This window comes from Tursiops truncatus, chromosome 11, assembly GCF_011762595.2.
Source record: "Tursiops truncatus isolate mTurTru1 chromosome 11, mTurTru1.mat.Y, whole genome shotgun sequence".
NCBI classification, from domain to species: domain Eukaryota; kingdom Metazoa; phylum Chordata; class Mammalia; order Artiodactyla; family Delphinidae; genus Tursiops; species Tursiops truncatus.
The window spans coordinates 25909380-25923386 of NC_047044.1; the positions used below are offsets into that span (position 1 = coordinate 25909380).

The 14007-nt window shown below is 41.0% G+C and overlaps 1 protein-coding gene and 1 non-coding gene across 6 annotated transcripts in view; both read left to right on the top strand.

Moving 5' to 3' along the window:
• Nucleotides 1-14007, top strand: part of TMCC3 (transmembrane and coiled-coil domain family 3) — a 315420-nt gene that overhangs the window by 283326 nt on the left and 18087 nt on the right. The window lies entirely within an intron of this gene.
• On the top strand, nucleotides 9588-9694 carry LOC117314397 (U6 spliceosomal RNA). Its single transcript, XR_004529143.1, has one exon. It is a non-coding gene; the product is annotated as a U6 spliceosomal RNA (small nuclear RNA).

Consider the following 14007-nt stretch of genomic DNA (forward strand, 5'->3'; position numbering starts at 1 on the left):
AAGGTGTGGCTGGACTGCATGTTGTGGGGTGCGCATGAACAAAGGTAAGGTGAGTTAGTAGAAGTGATCTGGGTATGTTGTTCTTGATCTGGTCAGAGATCACTGGATCAGGTCATTTGGTCTAGGTAAGAAGGTGTGTGTACAAAATCTGGAGAGAGACAGGATTGGGTCAAGACATGGAAGACCTTGACTTTTCAAGTAATGGAATTTGGACCTCATCCTATAGACAACTGCAGTGACCATTGACGGGGGCGCAGCCTGGAGACAGTGAGATGAGTTAAGAGATGGTTACAGGAGTCCAGATATGCAGTATAGAAGACCTGAACCGAGCAGGTATCAGATGTTGGAAAGAAAGGAAGGGTTAGGTGTTAGAACATCAAAAAAGAAAGAGAACTTAGTGATGTGTGAGGCAAGGGGGAGGAAAGACTTAGCAGTGAGCCTCAAAAACCTGAATGCCTGTCAGTTGTTCAGTGTGAAATTCAGAACTGACTTGGAACACTTTCAGATAATCATATCCTAGGTTGGGGCAAGAACATTTGGCAAGATTTATCGAAATTTTCAATGAAAGATGCTATATTAGTGGTAAAAAAATGATAATGCCCAACTCTGCTTGTCATTTAATTCTTGCCTAATTATGTTCATCACTTTCCCACTGTTTATATATAATATTTGGTTTCTTTGAAGGATGTGAGACTTAATAAAATAAACATACCCTTGCCTCTGATTAGATATGATTGAACACTTTGAGTCAGCCCTGTAATATGAAGTATACGTTCAGTAATTGTTGACTGCATGTTAACCTAGTATGAAAAGCAGCTGAGCAAAATTTTCTGACACAGGGATTATGGTCCTTGCAGATACATTTACAGTGGCCTTATTAATAAAACATCAGTCAAAGGAACATCTAAAGTAAGGATGACATCACAGGCATCATCAAGTATAGAAATCAAAGAAGTTGCAGTTCATCAAATTCAATAACGTCTTGGGCTGAATGAGGTTTCATAGTGTTCTCAGTTGGTGAATCTTGAACAGATGGTTCTCTAACATTTTGGAATGCTGAATAAGGTAGATGGACTGAGTCAAATTAATAAAGTGTACCACACTGGAGTATTAGTGTGTAGTTAGCAGCCCTTGGAGTCTTATTAGTTCATCAGCTTTCCCAAAGTAAGGCAAAAGAAAACCCTACCATTCATATATCTTAGGGAAGTAGGCACTCTTCCATTTGAGCACAAAGTTAATGTTTTCCAATGGTAATTCTGCACAAGGCAGTTCTGTAATCAGCTCAGAGCAGGTGTCCTGTCTGAGAGTTTTTGCAGTCTCGTTGGGAAGTTAGGGCACTAAGCCAGGTACAGGCCCATGATTTGGTTCCAGTTCCCAGTAAAGAGAGAAAAAAAGCATCTGTCATTGAAGCTTTCCCAAACTACCTTCTATCCTTCACAGGCTTTTTTTTTTTTACCTTTTACAAATCTAATTTGGATTTTAAAATATTTTTCCTACAGAATTTGAGTCATAATAGATAACACAGTGTAGATTAGGTGTACTGTGGTGCCTTCCTACAGTCAGAAGAATCTTGAGTTGTTTTCTGTAACTGTGGCTTACAGAGAGGAGAATATGATTTGCAACATGCATATGTTGAAGAATTTCTTTTTTCAATCCGTAAATAAAAGACAAAAAGAAGTGTATCCTTCAGGGGAGTTGTTTTATAATTCTTGCCTTTTCTTTCATCCTAGGTAAAAATTTTGCCCTTTGTCATCTGTCCGACCCTTCTGATAAAAAGCACCGGGCACTGTGATAATTAGTTTAGCATTTCAGATGAGTAGAGATGGAATAAATAATCAATCATGTATTTCTGAGACAAAATGTCTGATCTTCCATCATGTGATGGATACGGTTACTTCAGGTGAGAATTCAACAGCCCTTAACTTCACATGATTTTTTTAATAGTAGATCTGGTTACCTGATCCCTGCATCCCAGACAGAGACCCACTTAGTGTTGCTGTGCAGTGCAGTGTGAGTGTACAGGCATATAATGATGAAGTCTTCCAAATTCATTACTAAATCCTTATGTGACTATGCGCAATACATGAACCAAGTCTGAAATCCCTATATGTACAGTATAGTCATGGTTCTGTGTTGTTAAAAAATTAATAAGAATCTAAGCAGTGTCTATATTTAAGGGGGGTTATGGGTGATTTTCCCCCTACTCATTTTGCTATTTCAACTTCTCTGTTTCTCAATATTTTATTTTTATGATTAAAAAAATTTCCCCTTGCCTGCATGATAAAGTGTCAAGTCTAGCATGGTTTACATAGAGCCTGCCACAGGCTGTCTGTATTCTTCAGAGTTTCATGCCTCCTCCCTTTAGAAATACTTGCCCTGTACCTCTTTTTTGCCCCAGCCCTCGATCAAACCCTGACCTAGGATGACCCATTTAGCTCTAAATTCTAGACACCCAAAGAAACTTTTCGTTTCCTAAATATTCTACTGTTTGCCTCTGTGGATACGGTTCTCTTGGCTGGTTTTTGAGCCTCCTCTTCTAAGGCCACGTCAAATATCATCTTCTTAGCAGGTGTCTCACTGAAGCCTTACTTATTTCCACTTCTTTGTTTCCTGTAGTCCATATTACATTTTTCTACAGTTGTATAGTTCTGTATGTCTCCCAGCCCAACAACTCCTAGACTAAAATTTAGCATATTCATCTTTCTGACTCCAGTGCTTTTAGGATACTGCCTGGCTCACAAAAAATGCCCAGAAAAACATTTTTTAAGTGTCAGTTCTGTATCTTAGGGTGCCTGGCTTGGAACCTAAATTAATCAGTTCCTTTAACTGTCATAAAAACAATTGGGGCTCAGTGAGTAAGCCTTAGTCGTACTTTGTGTGCTTTTAGTTAAATTCAGCCTCTTTGAGAAGCATTGGCTTTCTAAATAACTATTATGTAATGAACCAGGTCATTTTCAATCTGCATCAACATGGTATTTAGGATTTTGCTGCCTTTTGCAGAATGTAAGATTAAATATTTTCGTGACTAAATCTGATGTATTTAGTTACACCATAGGTATTAGTGCCCTGCTAGTATACCATACAGATTTCTACTCCTTTTCTGTATTTTGTACATTTGCTCTTCTATATTCTGGTACTGAAAACAAATATTTATTAGAGAGTATCATGAAAATTTCCGAAACTTTAAATATGTTAAAGAGCTGACAAAGTGCAATATGAATTGACACACCATTGAAATTAAAGTTCTTTTCCTGCTAGAACTGAACAAGTTTGTATGTTAATCAACATGCATTTATTGAGTACTTATATGTTACAGGTACTGTAAAGATAAAATAGTAGTTTCGACAGCTCCTGAATTTGTATTTTCTATGGTTTTTTTGTATTTTATTTACTTAATTTTTTAAACTATTTTGTGGAATAACTTGTAGTAACACGCATACATCTTAAATGTACAGTTGGATGATTTTTACCTGTGTCGCACCATGTAACTGTCCCCTGTGTCAGTGTTGTCCGTACCCAGCACTCCCTTGTGCCACCTTCTGGCAGATCATTCTCCCTTCCCCTGCTTCCCCACGAGTGTAACCAGTTCTGACCTCCCTATCCTTGGAATCATAGAGCATGTCCTTTTGGGTATATAGTTTCTTTCATTAAGAATGACATTATTGAGATTCACTTATGTTGTGTGTTAATAATTGTTCCTTCTTTTTACTTGCTGCATATTACTTTTAACTGCTTTTTGCTTCATTTTCATTTTGGTGAATAAGATTCATTATACGGAAGTGTAAATATTCAATATGTGTTAATTGGTATGTGCTGAGGGCTGCCAGCTTTACAGACCTACTAGCGATAGAACTGTCGAGAAGAAGAGCTGCAAAGGCTTAGAGGTTGCAGAGTTCAGCCACTTCATTTTCTCAAATGAGGGACCTAAGACTGGAGGGTTAACTAGACCCCAGGTCCCGCGTGGATCTAGACCAGGTTTCTTCCTGAGGTCAACATGCTGCGTCACAATTCAGACTTGGTCACATGGATGATCCCAGTTAACAGGAAAGCAGTCTTGGGAAGCTAGTAGTTTAGAAATCAGTCATCAGCAAGACTTAATACGTTGGCCCATAAATGGTAAGAATTTCAGTTATCTGGAAATTTCTTTCATTCATCTATAATATTGTACTTCCCTCTTTGTGTCAATTAAATTGAGGTGTTACTGATTCTGTTTATGGAACTTCTTCTTTTATTAGAACCAGTGCTTAAAGGAGAAGGAAGGGGAACGTTTAAACCAATGTGCGTGTTTATTGTGATGTTTTCAGTTTCAATGCATCATCTTGAACTTCTGCCGTTCCCGGATGTTGTTCTTTTAAAGCCTCAATGAAAACCACAAAGATTATTTTTAGGATGAGAAGTCTTAGGGTAAATTCTGATTCTGTGATCTCTGTAAGTAAAAAAGTAGTCCTTAATCTTATACCTTTCTGCTAAGGTAGTAGTGATTCATAGAAAGTTCCATAGGAAGGCTTTTAAAGAAGAGATTAGTGGACCCAAAGCAATGGAAGATTAAATCCCTTACTAACATTCTTCAGAATGCTAGAGCCTCCTTCAATATAATCAGTAAACATAGAAACAAGTGGCTTATCTTTTTTCCTAATTATAAAGCACTGGTTTTCAAACAGAATTGAAACCCATTAGTTGGTTATGAAATAGATTTAATGAATAGCAACTATCATTTTATATTTTTAGACGGAAAGGCAGAAGGAAGAGTACGGCAGATACCCATCTGTGTTACCCAGATTCAACAAACATTTTCACATTTGCTTTGTGTCTGCGTGTATGTATGTTACATACAGATATCAGGGCATATCTTTTCTGATATGTATCTAAAAATAAGGACTTTTCCTATATAATAAAATTAACATGCCTAACAAAATTAATTGTAATTTCCTAATACGCAGTTGTCTAAAAAATGAGCTAACCAACTGTGTTTTTTTAAAATACTGTTGCATGTATAAAGATAAGTGTTTGATAAAATTTGTGTTTCAGTTATGTATGTGTGTATACGTGTGCACATATGTATGTATGTAGTGGTACATATGTATTTCTTACTATGGGTCTCATTCAGAATTGGGAATATACTGCTTTATAGCATAGGAAAGTTGGTTATAATAAGTATTTGCTACCCAGTGATACTGCTAGTTCTGTGCTGAGTATTGTGTGGTGTCTAAAAAAATGAATACTTCTAGTAATCTAAAAATCCAACAAGGAAGATAAAACAAGTAGGGACCCCCACTCAACAGTATAAATAAGAGCCAAAATGGATCAGGAAGGATAGGAAGTGACATGGGCCTCAAGGAAGAGATTTTTGAAGGAATGGTAGGATTTGGATAAGACAGAGAGGCCTTGGAAATGTTGTGTCCAAAGGGAACGATGTAACTACTGAGGTTAAAAAAAAAGTACAGAAATGTATTGTGTTCTACAATGCTGGGATCTGTCTGGTGGAGGTTGGAAGAAAGGAGGAAGACATTGGAGAACTGGAATGGGAAAAATTACTCAGATTAAATACCAACAGGAGGAAGAACCCAATTCCTTTATTAAAAAGAAGAATCGTACATCTTGAGCATTTTGTAACATGATGTAAGTGGAAGTTTAGAAGACGAGTGTAAGGGTTCGCCATGGACTAGATAGATAGAAGTAAAATGTTGAAAGCAATGAAACCCGATTAAACCATTGCCCTTTGTATATGTGAGGTAGGGAGTTGGGGGCCGGATTTAGGTAGATGGACCCGGAAATAGCAAGGAAGTGTCAATCTAGAGAGAAATTGCTAGACAAAGAAATAACAGAATTTGGTGGCAGCTTGAATAAGGGATGAAGGAGAGAGGACCTGGTAAAATTAGAGAATGAAGCCATTGATAGATAAGGTCATGGGATTAACTATAGCCCGATTGAAAAAAAATCTCACACTTTATAAAGACAAGCTTCCATGACATAATACTCTCAAGAAATAATTTAGGAGGTTTTTTAGAGAAAGTAGCAAGTTATGGTCATTAGATAAGCTTTTCTAATACAATTTCCCCTTGTTTTGCCTAAAGACTTAGAGATAGGAAATGTTAGACATCTGTCTTTAGGGTCTTAATTTAGAGTTCTGGTTTTACTGAAAATAGCAACCTAGAAGATTAATGACACTTATTTAAAAATTAAGGACCAGATATTGAGATTTAACATTTTAGTCATTAGAGGTACTGTACCTTTTTAAAAGTTAGATTAAATCACTCGAATACTAGGTCGTCTGCTTTTGGGTTGGTGGGCAGTTTTAAGAAGTATTAGCTTTGCTGTTCAGTTTCATCGAAACTTGATCCTTAAGGCACTTCCTGGCGTGAGTTTGAGATTCCTCCCTCTCTGCGGCAAGATGCAGATGCACGCACAAGCAGATTCCATGGGGTGGCAGTGCTCAGCTTCCACTGGAAGAGCTTAATCATGACAACAGCAGCACCATTGTTCTTGGCTCTGGACTTTTCTGAAGTTCCCACCTATTGGGGGTATGTTGTGTTTCATAAACGATAGCTCACACTTACAGCACTTATTCTGTACAAGGCCCTGTTCCAAGCACTTCATAAATATTAATTCATTGCATACTCACAGTCACCCTGTGAAGTCGACACCTGCCCCCGCTTCACAGACGAGGAAACTGAGTCATAGAGTAAGTAACTACTTGCCCAAGGGGATACAATTAACATGGCAGAGCTGGGATTTGAACCTGCATAGTCTGGCTCTGAATCTGTGCTCTTAAACCACTAGCTTAGGCTACCACTGTGCCACAGTTAAGCTCTGTTTAGGACACACGGCTTTGGAATCAGGGCTTTTCCTGTGAATCTGAGCTGGCTAGTTGCTGCAAGTATTGTGAGTGGCCCTAGAAGGCTGTTGCCTCCGTTTGGAAATACAGTCAACCCAAATACAGACTTGGATTCTAAGAAGGGTCATGGTATAGTGTTTATCTTAAAAATCACAATCCACAATTCAATTCATTTCTTGCAGTTTCCTTCCTCCCAGATTACAAAACAATAAGTTCCTAGAGGACTATTGTCTCTCTGAAACATGACTCTGGTGCTTGTGAACTGCTGTAGCTGTGGGAGAAGGAAGCCTCCTCTTATCTGCATCTTGGTAGCAGAGCCTCTAATGATTACAGTATCCACTAGAGCTTTAGCCAAAAGAGGGAGTTGATGTGTAAGCTGGCATGTTCCCCTGGCATTGAGAATCATTTTTAAAATGGTTAAAACAGAAGCAGCCTACATTTTTTATTACACAGGATATCTTGGGATTTAAGCTAGTGTTTCGTTTTACTTATTAAATGTCAAATTTGGAATATCTCCAGTAATTGCCTTATAGCACCAAGAACTGTCCAAAGCCGTCCGTTAGTATTCTCCCTTCTGGTTTCTCTACCATGCATACTTTTTACTTTGTAATATTTAACGGTAGCACAGTGATTTAAGTAAAGGAACTTTTAGGCATTGTAAGGGTTATGGAAAACATGTTCATGTCTAGGAAAGGGTCTGGTATATGCAGTAGGATCTCAGTAGAGGTTGGAAATATTATGAAAGCCCAGCCCTTGGAGCCAGGTGGAGTCACAGCTCTTCTACATGCGAGCTTTATGACTTCAGATAAGTCCCTTACTTTTTCGATCTGGAAATGAGAATAATTGTTGTAATCTCAGATTCTTAAAAGGAAAAATAAAATAATGTATGTGAAGCATTTAGAAAATTATACGATACTTAATACGTCCTTCGTAACTAGTAGCTTCTCTTTTTAAAATAAATTTGAACTATCTTGCCAAGATCCTGTCCTCTTTTGGACCATTCTTCTTGATGCCTGCTTTTGGCCTTAAACAAGTCATTGCCTTCTTAGACTTCAGAGGATAAAAGGGCTCCTTTACTTTTGTGTTCCTATTCTATTGAACTGTGATTTCCTAAGGCACAAGGAGCTATAATCGTCCGTTGGTATCCCTGGGGCGTTGTTTCCAGGACCCGCCTTGAATACCGAAATCCTTGGATGATCAAGTCCTGTAGTCGGCCCCAGCTTCCGCAGGTTCAGCCACAGGTTGTGTAGTGCCCTAGTATTGATTGAAAACAAATCTGTGTGTAAGTGGACCTGTGCATTTCAAACCCATGTTGTTCAGGGATCATCTGTACCCTTGACATTCTTGCTGGTGTATTGGCTAAATTATTTTTTAAAGTTTTTCATCTAATGCAATACAAGACTGCTTCCTTATATGCTACCACAAATAATGGATTGAGCTCAGACATGGATGTGTTAGAAGGAGCAGGCACCTAGTTCTCTGCAACAGTTAGGATGGTAACCGCAGCGGAAATGTCACTTAGGAAGGGAGTACACCTGCATGTTCTGTACATTGTGGGTCTTAGAATCTGTCGTTTGATAATTGGTTGCCTGTATTCTGCTTGGAGCAGCTAAGAGCCGTGAGACACATTCGTCTCCTGAATATCTGATCTCTTGCATGAATCACAGCCATTAATTAACAGTCCAAAGTCCAGTCTGTCTTGAAAGCAGTCCAGCACCACCTCAGCTGTAGGTTCTTCTTGATCTCGTTGCAAGCAGCTGAGAGGATGTTAAACATGTGGGACAACTGGCTGCCCCAGTTGGCTCTGTCAACCATTGATTCACGCAACAGATAACAAGGTCCTATTGAGGAAGGAATGTGGGGCAGGACACAGGTGGCTTAGGAGACATTCCCTCCCCTCCAGGCTTCAAGACAGTGGGGGAACAAATGTTACACAAATGCTTACCAGACCTAGAGAAGAAGTACTGGAAAAGGGGAACATGCAGATTTGGGGGAGAGTATAAAGGAAGCTGGGCATGGGAATGGGGGAGGCTTTGTGGAAGAGACAGTGTTTGGGTTGGTCCTTGGAAGGTACCTGGGGATGGAGGTATGGAAGGCCAGGGTGAGGTACTTAACACGGAGATTTAGGAGAGTGCGTGAAGCATTCTGGGGTTTATTGGACTAATGGAATGCAGTGAAGGTTAAAAGCTTTAGAGCTTGGTACAAATCTTGGTTCTGTGTCTTATTAGCCGTAACCATGACTTATCTGATGTCTCCTCACTTCCAAATCTGTAAAGCAAAGCTAATGGTGCCTACTTCATGGAGCTGCGGGGATTAAAGGAGAGCGTGTATCAAGCTGCATTCTTACTCTGGTGCTGGTGCGTAGATGTGCTCACAGTAGCATTACGGATGAGTCTGCTGGTATAGGGTAAGACAGGACCCTGATCAAGAGCATTTTAAATTCTTCGCTAAGGATTTCATACTTTAGGGAACTTAAAAGATTTTTGAGAAGGAACAGGACATGGTCTGTTTTATCTTTTTTTTTTTTTTTTTTGCGGTACGCGGGCCTCTCACTGCTGTGGCCTCTCCCGCTGCGGAGCACAGGCTCCGGACGCGCAGGCTCAGCGGCCATGGCTCACGGGCCCAGCCGCTGCGCAGCATGTGGGATCTTCCCGGACCGGGGCACAAACCCGTGTCCCCTGCATCGGCAGGCGGACTCTCAACCACTGCGCCACCAGGGAAGCCCTGTTTTATCTTTTAAAAAGATAATTTTGTGCTCGCTTCAGCAGCACATATACTAAAATTGAAACGATACAGAGAAGATCAGCATGGCCCCTGCGCAAGGATGACACGCAAATTCATGAAGCGGTCCGTATTTTAAAAAACTAAAAAATAAAAAGATAATTTTATTCAGTCCAAAGAAGTCAGAGTTGTTATATTGATTGTCTCATTTGAAGGTCCAGCATGGCTTCAAAGTAAGGTTGTTTTTCCATACTAATAAATATCAAAATGTTGATTGAATGCATTTTTCATGGACATCTAAAGGTTGTTTCTTTAAATGTAATGCTGTTTATAACTTTGGTAGAACTGAAAGCAGCTTTTTATTTCCAATTGCTATTTGGTGAAAATGCTGCTGGCTTACATTAGAAAAAATAAAGTTGCTCAAGGGAAATAACTTCAGTATTGCAAAAGGGAAAGAAATGAATATAGATCAATTTTCCTTTGCTCCCTCATAACTTAGCTATGTTATTTCTAAGCCCTGTGTGATGTCTAGTAGTGTTCTGATCCATTTAAAACAGAATTCTATACTACAGGTCATCCAGTACATATGCCCCTACCCCGTATTTGTTATAGTACCAAAAACAAATTAAACCCCTGGTCTGCAGGGAATAGTTCAATTATGAGGCTTAGGTTTGCTTAGGGAATGTGCTTTAGGGCCTGAGTACCAAATGCCATTTTCTGGCTCAGTCTTAATATAGCATCTTTTCAAAGGACATGGACCAAGTTGTGACCCTGCTTTCTCTGGGTGCCCTGGGAAAGGAGGATGGAAAGAGCTGTGCCAACTTATAAGCTCAGTGTGTTTGACCACATTCCCCCAGTTACATTTGGGAGTGAGTCTAGTTTCATCTCCAGGCAGCCTGACATACCTAGCATCTTTAGATTAAAGTTCACCTACCTCTTTCCAATGAGAATCAGGTTATGATAGGCACATGGAAAATATAGGTGGAGTAACCATAATACCCAAAAGTTCTAAAAAAGGAAGGAAAAGCAAATAGGCTCATTGTCAAGTCTAACAGTTACTCTCAGTTTGGTTCTGAACCTCCTAGTATCCACAGCAAAAAGGGAAACATGATTATTGGTATCTGATAGACACCCCTATCATATTTACTGTTATATCCACTTTATGTATTGATCCAAGAAGCTATACTTTAGTAGACAAATTGCCTTCCCTTTTATGTAGGGCACCTGTAATGAACAGAGCATAGATTGAAATGAAAAGTTCCTCGGGTATGTATTCAGGCTGCTGCTTTTAAAAGCAGGCATTAGGCCAAGTGAGATTTCCAAGGATCCGTCCACCTCTGAAAGTTAACTTCTGTTGCGGGTGGCTGCCACTCATACGAAGTTATCCATCATTGTGTGTCTAAGAGGGCGATGCGTGTCCTTCAGACCCCTTGTTCAGATTGGAGATGCCGGAAGACAGCAGGACAGGCCTGGGATTCGTAGTTATCGCTCAGAAGCTTAGCTTACGCACATGTCCCTGCCAAGAACACTCACCCTCCATGTTTCGGGGGTAGGAGAGGCAGTGAATAAATGCTATAGGAAAAGGAGAAGGTTAGGCCTCGGCCCTGGGGGGAGGCAGGCCTTCTGCCCGCAGGCTTCCTTTCCAGACATTCTGCTCTGCCCACTGGATCAGGGCCTTGGGAACCAGTTTTTGCCCCTTAGAGCTGCCTCTGCTCCCTCAGTTCCTGGGGGTGCTTCTCCTGGAGCAGAACATCCCTTCTCCCTTAACCCTCAAAGCAAGTGCTCAGGTCCCTTTCCTGGGAAGGTTTTGCTGACAGACGCTGCTAGGAACGGACGGGGAATAACCATGGTGGGGACGGATCCCAGAACCCCTCCGAAGTTGTTAGGTTAGTGCCCAGGGGTTCTCACTCACGCCTTCCCTTGGTTTGTTCTGGGTATAGGAACTAAAAGCCTCAATGACACTTATTCCAGTTTACTCCTAAGTTTGGGGCTTCCTGTTTCCCCTTCTTTAGGACTCACCGTCCCGCGTCTCCCCGCAAGAAGGAACTGTGACCCCTTCCATCAGGAAGGCGGAGTTCTTGGTAGAGGTGAGGGGCTGGCGTTAGGGGCTCACTTCCCGTCCCTAAACTTGCCTGTTTTTGAGGTACATGGGGTTCCCAGAGAGTCCTTCCTCCTCTCAGTAGCACCCTTTTCTCAGGTCTCCTCACAGCCTCCAGCGCTCCCTCCCTCGGGGACATGGCTGTCCTTTAGCTGCCCGTGGTTCTCAGTGTAGATTGGTATTTTCATTACCATACCCTTCCCCTTCTGCTCTTCAAGGCACAGTCTTTTTTAATCTGGCCTCCCCCCTCCTTTAATTTAATTCTTGTGTAGATTATAAAGTACACAGTAAATCCTTACCAGATAAGGGATTAGTTTGCATTAATTGAAAGCTCTTTTGAAGAAATAGGTATTTTTCCTAGTGTATGTAACTCAAAGTAGTTTCCCTACCACTGTTGCCTGGTAGAGGTTAAATGAGAAGATAATTATTTCTAATTACAGTATCAAGTGTTTGTAAGTGCTTGAAGATATTTGAAGAATTTGTTTTTGAGAACCCTGAACACTTTGCCTAATCTCCCTTACACTGTTAATTAGCAGTATCTGTGGATAAAGGATTGGGCTTTCAAAAGTACGTGTATTCCAGCCCCGGTTCCAAAGGATCCTTGATTCCAGGTTTACTTTACCTGCAGTCAAGAAAGAGAACTTTTGATGCTACAGATTTTCTTTTTTCAGGGATACCAAGAGGAAGAGGTGGGGAGAAATAAAACCTTTATGGTAAAAACTAGTGACTCAATTCCTGTTCCGTACACCGTGAACAGAATGTACCACTGTCAGAAATGGACTATGAAAGGAAGTGCTCTTTGTCTAAACAAATTAGAACAAACATTGTACTAAGACACTTTACTAATAACATATCCTTTTGGATACCACATGAGGGTCTTTTCGGCTTTTTCATTTTGAGCATGTAGTGTGGAGAAGTAGCTTTCTTCTCAAATATAGGTCTTGAATATTCTGTATAGGTATCTGGAGTAGTGACGTCTTGATAAGGATGCTTATTGAGCCTTCAGAGTTATTTTTCCAGTACAGATTGGCTCAGTTAGCAAGAAAACCAGATGTTTGATGCTAGGGTCCCGTGAATGGGTTGGCTTCCCTGGGTTCCATATTCACTGAGTGGCTAGACATTTTGCAAGTGCATATCAGGTGACCACAGTGTAGCAAGAGGGAAGATGGCTTGGTAGCATCATGTATATTACCAGTAAGGAAGTGATATAGGGACTTCCCTGGTGGCACAATGGTTAAGAATCCACCTACCAGTGCAGGGGACATGAGTTCGAGCCCAGGTCCAGGAAGATCCCACATGCCGCGAAGCAACTAAGCCCATGCGCCACAACTACTGAGCCCGCGTGCCTAGAGCCCGTGCTCCGCGACAAGAGAAGCCACCGCAATAAGAAGCCCGCACACCGCAACAGAGTAGCCCCCGCTCGCAGCCGTTAGAGAGAGCCCACGCTCAGCAACGAGGACCCAACGCAGTCAAAAGTAATAAATACATTAAAAAAAGAAAAAGAAAGTGATATAAAGCTCACATTCTTCTGATAGAACGTACAAAGTTCCCCCCTTCAGGGCCATGCTGAGCAGTGCCTTGTTTTCTCAGCTCTGTCACCCAGCCTAGGGAAGGGTGTCTTCCCTTCTCTCTGGGCAAGTCCATGGCTTATCTGCTGAGCGCCTGTTCCTGTATATATCTAGATATCAACTCTTCACTTGTAAGGCCCCAGCATCTTCTTTATAGGCTCCTTGTCTTACTTGCTTTTCTGGTTTTTACCATTTTTCTCCTTCTCCTTCTTCTCTTTGTGATTGTAAATGCATGGGCATGATTCTGATAAAAGCAATAGCTTTTTTATCCTCATAAAATTATTTTGCCTCAGTCACTGTCTGCCTTTTAGAGCATGGATGAAGTGGAATGGACTTTACAGGCCGTGCCAAACCCGAGAGGGGTGTGGCTTCAGGTGGCAACACCAGGGCCTTGGTAGGAAGTCACGTGGATGAAGATTTCAAGCTCAGCCTGAGGGTTGGGTCTGGACCGAACCTGGAGTGCCCACAGAAGTCCGGGTGACCATGTGAGGGACACTACAGAACGGGTGCTCACGCGGTTGGTGGCTTGTACAGATCTCCCAGAGTCTTGCATAGTTCATATAAACTGAGTGGAGCCCCAGCTAAGCTGTTTATTTTCTGGGGATTTCAAGAAACATACATATTCTTTATGAGGCTTGCTTTTCTCGTAAAATAGGGCTGGTGTGAAGAATATGTGAATACATAAAAAATATTTAGCATAATGCCTGACTCATAATCAAAGTACTCGGTCAGTATTGTCAGGGAAGCATGCTCTGAAGACAGACGGCCTGGATTTCAGTCCTATC